The following is an 8,939-nucleotide window of genomic DNA, read 5'->3' on the forward strand; positions in this document are numbered from 1 at the left end:
TAACCAACCAAACTCAAAAGACTGAGGTTTTCTGGACCGCCCTGATAACTCAAAGACTGGCTACAGTCTGAGCAAGAGCTAGTTTATTTCCATCTCATCCCTTCTCCTGGGGTACAGTGCTTTTGAGTCCCAGCTAAAAATGAAAATTACCAGGATCATTACCCTTGATGAGACCCAAAATCCTCCTTTAGTTCTATTATCTCTGAAAGAGCTGCCTATTTGATATCAGCAAATGTTCTTGAGCAAAAGTGGCCCTGAGTGTAAGGCGAATTTTCTGGGATCCTAGGTGTTCCCAGATCTCAACCGGTTCTCCTCACTATCTTGTTAGCTATTTACTAGTTTTAAGATGTTTCTGTATTTTATACAGCTCATGTAAGTATCTCCAGCTTCCAGCCATTACTGAATACAGAAACTTAAGAATGGTTAAGTATCTAGAGATCACAAAACTTCTCAGTAGTACAGGCAGGGACAAGAGGTATATCTGGAACAAAAGGTATATCTGTTTCAAATCCTAGATTCTTTCTTCTACATTGTACTGCTCAGTCCAGATGATAAAGATATTGATAGATAGATGATAGATAGATAGATAGATAGATAGATAGATAGATAGATAGATAGATAGATTGACAGATAGATACTAACATGTATCAAGCCCCTATTCTGTCAGACACTCTGTTCTAAAAACTAGATTTTTAACTCATTCAATTTTCACAACAATCCTATGAGTTGTGTACTACCATTATTCCCATTTTACAGATAAAGGAACTGAGGCACAGAGAGATTAAGTAAATTAGCCCAAAGCCACACAGCTAGCAGGAGTTGAGCTGAGATTCAAACCTGAGAGGCCAACTCCAGAATGTGCTTCTAACCATGAGGTTTTAAGTAAAACTTCCCTTTTGCCAAGGGTCTGAGAATCATTTATCCTACCATATTGATTCAGGAACAAATATCAGTCCTAGGACTACTGGTTCTCCAATATTAATCTCCATGCTATTTCCACCTACACATGCCTGAGTCTACATAGAATAAAGTCTTCAGTTCCAGGTATCAGGAAGTAGTGCTCTGAAAACAAGTCTTCAATTCTGTAAACTGCAACCATCTTCATCGCTTCTGTTAGATGTTATTCTCCAGGTTAGACCAGACAATTTACAGGCTAATCAATGCTCCCGTCAGCCTCATACATTAGGAGACAAGGGTGAGGCAGTGAAGGGGAAAATGTTTTATTGTCCCCATTTGCAAATGCAGGTTTCAAGTCAAAGCAGGTGAGTCATCCACAGGGATCAGAATCCAACACCCGCTCCATTCCACCCCCTTGAATTCTCTCTTGCCCTGGGGGACTTTACTCTCAAAGAGAAAGCCACTTGTCTTCTAGGAAATATGCAAAGTAGACTCTGGACTGCCAGGCAGAGGGATGCTGGGTCCGTGAGTCTCCGAAAGGGCTGAATGATCCCATATGTTGAATTTTCAGGACATTAATAACCATCCAAGTTACTACGAATTGAGCATCACCACTGTGTTAAAGCCTCTTCGTACATTATTTTAATTCTCACACAACCTTGTGATGAAGATTTTATCATGATCCTCACTTTCAGATTAGAAAACTGAATTCTGGGGAGGTTAGGACACTTGTCACAGCCATCTGGTTAGGAAGCAGCAGGCCTTTGGTTCAACACTCTGAGGTCAGTGATCTTCCATAGCCTCTCCTTCTCCATCTACAGATGTGTTTCTAGATATTGACAGACAGAGTTGGGACAGAGAGTTTTTCTGGGGCCCAGGTTCACTCAGAGTCATGGCTGAGGCAGCTAAAACCCAGAGCAAAGGACACCAGGAAGAGGAGAGGGTTTCTGAAAACAGCAGGGTGGGTGCAGACTGACGTGCTTGTTGACATGGCAACCTGGACACACCTGGAAACACCTGCTCCACCACCCAGATGGGGCAAGTGGCACTTGGGTCATGCTCTTTCAGTCGTTGCTCTCTTCTCACTTCTTCAGAGTTGTACAAAGATCAAGTCCCTTCAAGGGGGAGCCCAAGGATCCCTATTCCCGTCTTATCTTAGGATAAAGCTTGGGGAATGTTTTGGTACCCAAGGCCCACGCATTGGAAAGGCCTCTCCAAGACAAGGTAAGTGCTGTGTCAGTTGCATGAGCTGAGTGGCCTTGGAAGCGTATCCCTGCCTCCAAATAGACGTCTTATCTTGATACATCACACTGGCTTACGTTTCACAATTAGAGCTGTCAAGCTTTTGGGATAAGAAGTGAAACCTCTTTCAAAATGCAAACATTCCCAGAAGGCTTCTAAATGTTTGTGAATCTTAATCTTTTTCTCACATAAAGATGTTTTTCCCAGACTTTTGGAACTTACTACCATTTGTCTGCTGAGAATCTGACCCCCAATAAGTATAGTATCTGTTTACTGTCTGATAAATGCTCAAAAGTGACTAAACAAATAAATAAGTAGCAGCCTAAAATTAAAGAGAAGGCTCAAAGAAAGCCATGTTTTATCCAATCTCTTGCTCTCTTTTTTTTTTTAAAGACTTGAGCATATAGCATAGTTGTATTCATTTGTTCTTTGGAGGCAGTATATATAAAAGTTTATAATGTTCCACAAAAGAGCACTATGACTAAAGGTGCTTTTGTACCTAAACAATTTTTTTTAACATTTTTTATTGATTTATAATCATTTTACAATGTTATGTCAAATTCCAGTGTAGAGCACAATTTTTCAGTTATACATGAACATATATATATTCATTGCCACATTTTTTTCTCTGTGAGCTACCATAAGATCTTGTGTATATTTCCCTGTGCTATACAGTATAACCTTGTTTATCTAGTCTACAATTTTGAAATCCCAGTCTCTCTCTTCCCACCCCCCGCCCTCTTGGCAACCACAAGTTTGTATTCTATGTCTGTGAGTCTATTTCTGTTTAGTATTTATGCTTTGTTTGTTTGTTTTTTTTCAGATTCCACATATGAGCAATCTCATATGGTATTTTTCTTTCTCTTTCTGGCTTACTTCACTTAGAATGACATTCTCCAGGAGCATCCATGTTGCTGCAAATGGTGTTATGTTGTCGGTTTTTATGGCTGAGTAGTATTCCATTGTATAAATATACCACATCTTCTTTATCCAGTCATCTGTTGATGGACATTTAGGCTGTTTCCATGTCTTGGCTATTGTAAATAGTGCTGCTATGAACATTGGGGTGCAGGTGTCATTCTGAAGTAGGGTTCCTTCTGGATATATGCCCAGGAGCGGGATTCCTGGGTCATACAGTAAGCCTTTTCCTAGTCTTTTGAGGAATCTTCATACTGTTTTCCACAGTGGCTGCACCAAACTGCATTCCCACCAGCAGTGAAGGTGGGTTCCCTTTTCTCCACACCTCTCCAGCATTTGTCATTTGTGGATTTTTGAATGATGGCCATTCTGACTGGTGTGAGGTGATACCTCATTGTAGTTTTGATTTGCATTTCTCTGATAACTAGTGATATTGAGCATTTTTTCATGTGCCTATTGACCATTTGTATGTCTTCCTTGGAGAATTGCTTGTTTAGGTCTTCTGCCCATTTTTGGATTGGGTTGTTTATTTTTTTCTTATTAAGTCGTATGACCTGCTTATATATTCTGGAGATCAAACCTTTGTCGGTTTCATTTGCAAAAATTTTTTCCCATTCCGTAGGTTGTCTTTTTGTTTTACTTATGGTTTCCTTTGCTGTGCAGAAGCTTGTAAGTTTCATTAGGTCCCATTTGTTTATTCTTGCTTTTATTTCAGCAAGGTAGCAGGTTACAAGATTAACATTCAAAAATCAGTTGCATTTCTTTACACTAACGATGAATCAACAGAAAAAGAAAGTAAAGAAACAATCCCCTTTAAAATAGCACCCAAAGTAATAAAATATCTAGGAATAAATCTAACCAAGGAGGTGAAAGAATTATACACAGAAAACTATAAACCATTGATGAAGGAAATTAAAGAAGACTTTAAAAAATGGAAAGATATCCCATGCTCTTGGATTGGAAGAATCAATATTGTTAAAATGGTCACACTTCTCAAGGCACTCTACAGATTTAATGCAATCCTTATCAAATTACCCAGGACATATTTCACAGAACTAGAACAAATCATAATAAAATTTATATGGAACCATCAAAGACCTAGAATTGCCAAAGCATTACTGATGAGAAAGAAAGACGCTGGAGGAATAACTCTCCTAGACTTCAGACAACACTATAGAGCTACAGTCATCAAAACAGCATGGTATTGGTACAAAAACAGACATATAGACCAATGGAACAGAATAGAGAGCCCAGAAATGAACCTACAAACTTTTGGTCAACTAATCTTCGACAAAGGAGGCAAGAATATACAATGGAATAAAGACAGTCTCTTCAGCAAATGGTGTTGGGAAAACTGGACAGCAGCATGTAAAATAATGAAACTAGAACACTCCCTTACACCATACACAAAAATCAACTCAAAATGGATCAAAGACTTAAACATAAGACAAGATACAATAAACCTCCTAGAAGAAAATATAGGCAAAACATTATCTGACATACATCTCAAAAATGTTCTCCTAGAACAGTCTACCTAAACAGTTTTTAAAACCAGTGAATTCAGGTGATTGGCCTCGCTAGTATTCATTCATTCTTTAGAATAAACTACTTTGTGAAGCTGTCTTTCTTCAGACATCTTTCTGGGTGTCTCAGCATCAGCAAGAAGGCATATCAAAGGGGCTCAGTACAGAGCCTGGCACAGAGCAATTGCAGGATGTATTACAGCTGGTGTTATTGGTATGTGGGGACTTGAACTTGGAGACTCCTAGTATTTGGTCTAGAGTATTTTAATACCACCCAACTCTGTCTCCTAAAGAGCAAGAACACTGACGGAGAGGTAGTAGACACCTCCACGCAAGATTCCCTGCAGCCTGGGGAGACAGAGCACACAGCAAGCCAGTAAGAGGAACAAGCACCAACCAGACACATCTTACACCACCACAGGCTCATCAAGAATGTGTATAACTAGGAGAAAAGTGGAAATGGAGTGGCAGGAGAAGAAAAGAAAAGAAAACAGAAGAAATTGAAAAGATGGTGAGAGAGGAGAGAAGCTGCAGGTTGATGCTCCATCTGTAAAGTTAATGGGCAATGCTAGATGATTTTTAATGCCCTTTTCTAGTACTTTACTATGGGAAAGTAGTGAAAAAAAAAAAAAGTAGGGGGAGAAGAAGAAAGAGGGTATGTGATGGTGAAGAGTGATCCAAAAGCCTAAATGAAAATGCTAAGGCCGTGAGGCTATGTTGCTTTTCCATGCATTGTATCTAGTCTACAAACAGTGCAACACAAAAGGGCAGGAGGGAGAACAGCAACAGTAAAGATACCATCCCGTCACCTCAGCCTGGATTTTCCACTAAGACCTCATCTGTTCTGAATTTATGCCAAGCAACCAACACAGTGCCCAGGACATGGTGGGTGCCCCGCAAACACTTGTTGCTTCAAACATTGTTATGCTTTCACTGTAGAAAATAGGCAAAAAAGACTGAAGAGTATAAAGGGAAAAAATAACCACCATTCATGAGCCCATCACCAAGAAAGAGTAAAAGAAAATGATAACTAACAGTTCTTTGAGTGACTGTCACGTGTTCAGCACCTTACAGGATCTGCCTCATTTAGTCATTTACTTAACTAACCACTGCCCATATTTCTGATTTCCTTCCAAGTTTTTTTTCTATACATGATACATAAATATTTCCAACAGTTGTGCTAAATTCTTTACTTATGTTTTCTTATTATCATTATTCCCGCTCTTATTTCTTATAATTCTCACAAAATTTTGTGAGGTATCTGACTTATTCTTCCATTTTACAGATGAAATCACTGAGGCTCAGGAGGTAAGTTGCCTAAGATCACAGAGCTAATTAAATGACAGGGCTGGGATTTGAGTCAAGGTTAGTCTGGCAGTAATGCCTATGATTTTGCCCATTCATCTCTTTCTGTCTCTCTCTGTCTCTCCGTCTCTCTGTCTTCCCAGATTTTCTTCACCATAGGATGTGAGTGAGGAGTGATGGACTGAAAGTTCCCAGGGGGTCCTAAAGACAGGCGTTTAACACAGTAAAAGGGTTAAACCCGTGTAGCGTATGGTGACTGCTATAAACAGCCAGAGACTCTTGATTCATTCTGCCTTTCTGCCAAGGAGATAGCTTTGTGATATCCAGTGATCCAACCGGAAAGGTGTGGGCAGTGCTAGGGTCCACCCAGGGTTTCCACTGTGGGAAGCAGAAACCAAGCTGCCAAGAACTCTAATCTGATTATATACTTTTATGATTGCCTGGACGGTTCAGCTAGGCAGAGGAGAGAACCTACCAATGTACTGAGTCTAGAACTACCAGGTAAAACCCATGATGTCCAGTTGAATCTGAGTTTAACTTTTTATTTAACCACTGTCAACATTATAGATATACTCATATGTCTAATTATGGAGACATGTTTATATTAAAATGTTATCTGTTCTTTATCTGAAATTCAGATTTAACTGGGTGTCCTGTACTTTCATTTGTGAAATATGGAGCAACCCTAGTTAAAGCCCCCATTTTAAATTTTACTCTATTTTTTCCTTTTCCCTTCATCTTCCATTTCTTCTTCTATTCCCCACTATAGGCATCCAAATTGATTTTATTTAAGATAAATCCATCTAATTTACCTTCCATATGTTTATTTTGATATAAATATAAATTTGAAACTGTATCCTTTTGATTTTTTCTTTTTTTATTGAGTTATAGTCAGTTGTATCCTATCGATTTTTTAATTCATACAAATGGAATTATACTATAATCTTACTCTATTCCTATTTGTTTCCGCAACACTTTCTCCTTGAGATCTATCCATGTTGCTACATATACCACTGGATCATTAGTTCTGGATTCTATATCGTATTTCATTGAATGCATAGACCAGGTTTTAACTAACAGACTCCCAGTGGTGGGCACCTAGGTAGCTTCTACCTCCTTGTTCCACAAATAATTCTGAGTCAAACTGTGTGCACATTTGATAGGTGTCAAGTCAATCCTGTTGTATTTATTTGTATTTCTCTGATTATCTTACAGACATGCAAGAGAGAGTTTCTCTGGGGCTCATTAGGAGTGGGACAGCTGGTTTATAGGTTATACACATGTGTGATATTCAATATTTAACAACCATCAAGATGCAGGCAGTTAGTGGTCACTCAGAACAGACACTGCCCGTAAGCCGTCTTGGTGCCCACGAACTGAGTATCTGCCTTGAATAGCCACAAACATAATTTCATCAGGCCACTCGACTTACTCAGGAACAGCTCTGCCAGTCTACATTCCCACCAGCAGTGCATGAAGTCCTCTTTTTTTTTTTTTTTTTTTCTCACATGTTGTCCCCATTTGAAACTATTTAACTTTTGACTTTTGCTGATTTGATGGGCGTCAAGTTACTCTCATTGTTACACTTGTTTGTTTTTCTCTGGTTATTAGTAAGGCTGAACACTTCTTCATACACTTTTTAGCCATTTTGGTTTCATTGTAAATTCCTGTTGATACCTTCTCCCCATTTGGGGGGTAAATTTACAAATTGCTTGTTCATAACTTGTACTCATTTTTCTCTTGGGTTTCCACTCTTTTTTCCTGCAGCTATATAGGAGTTTCTCATACAGTCTAGAACAGTTGTGTCCAATAGAAATAGAATGTAAGCCACATATGTAACTAAAATTTTTCTAATACTAACAAGTAAAAAGGAACAGATTAAATTAATTTTGGTAAGATACTTATTTTAATATATCTAAAATATCATTTCAGCATGTACTCAACATAAATATTATTGAAATATATTGCATTCCTTTGAATATGCTAGGTCTTTGAAATCCAGTATGTATTTTACATTTATAATATATCTTAATTTCTAGTAGCCACATATAAAGTGCTTAATAGCCACATGTGGCTAGTGGTATATTGAACAGTGCAAGCCTAGATTCTAGACCCTACTTCATAGTTCTGTGTTGGTTTAAGATTAAAAACATCTTTTTCTGGTTCATCCATCTATTAACTTTGTTTATGATGCCCTTTGTTTAAAAAACATTAACATGTTTAATTTACATGTAGCTGGATCCATTTTTTTCCTTCTAAAGTGTGTGTTTCATGCTCTTGTTTTTGAAATCCATACCCACGCCAATATGTCCAAGATAAACAATGGCACTTTTCTTCTATTAGCTTTATAATTTTTATCTTTCATAGGTAGGTATTAAATCCACTGGAGAATTTTTTTTTTCATATTGTAGGAAACAGAGATGCAACGTTTTTCATAGAGTGGGCTGATTTCCCCAACACCACCTACTAAATAATCTGTTCTTTCTTCATTCATTTGTGAAGACACGTCTATCATATATCAATGTCCCATATATACAATCTGTTTTCTAATTCTCTGTTCTGATATTTAGTTATCACCATAACCCTTGTTTTTAAAAATATGATGATAATTTGGGTAAATGGCCCAAAGTCACCCAAATAGTAAATGTTGGGATTATGATTTGAATCCACTCAGGTATGTCGGATGCTGTGCCAGTTAAGACTGTATTTGACTCCATATAACAAAAGCCAGGCTATGGTGGCTGAAGGTGCTTATTTTTCTCGAATCCCAAGAATCCTAGAGACAAACCATCCAGTACAGGAGTGGTGGTGCCATGGTGCCACCAAGGATGAAGGAGTCTTCTATCCTTCTGATCAGTCATATTAATGTGTGGCTTTTGTCCTTATGGTTGCAACGTGGCTGCTGCACCTCCTAGAATCTGTCCTCATTCCAAGGAGTAGAAGGGAAAAGGGAAAGAGCAAAGGCTAAGGAGTATGTCACTTAAATTTATGCCTTTTAATCAGGAAAACAATTATTTTTCTACAAGTTAAATCTCCTTGGCAAGAAGTAGGTCC

The sequence above is a fragment of the Camelus dromedarius genome, chromosome 14 (assembly GCF_036321535.1).
Source record: "Camelus dromedarius isolate mCamDro1 chromosome 14, mCamDro1.pat, whole genome shotgun sequence".
In the NCBI taxonomy this organism is placed as follows: Eukaryota; Metazoa; Chordata; class Mammalia; order Artiodactyla; family Camelidae; genus Camelus; species Camelus dromedarius.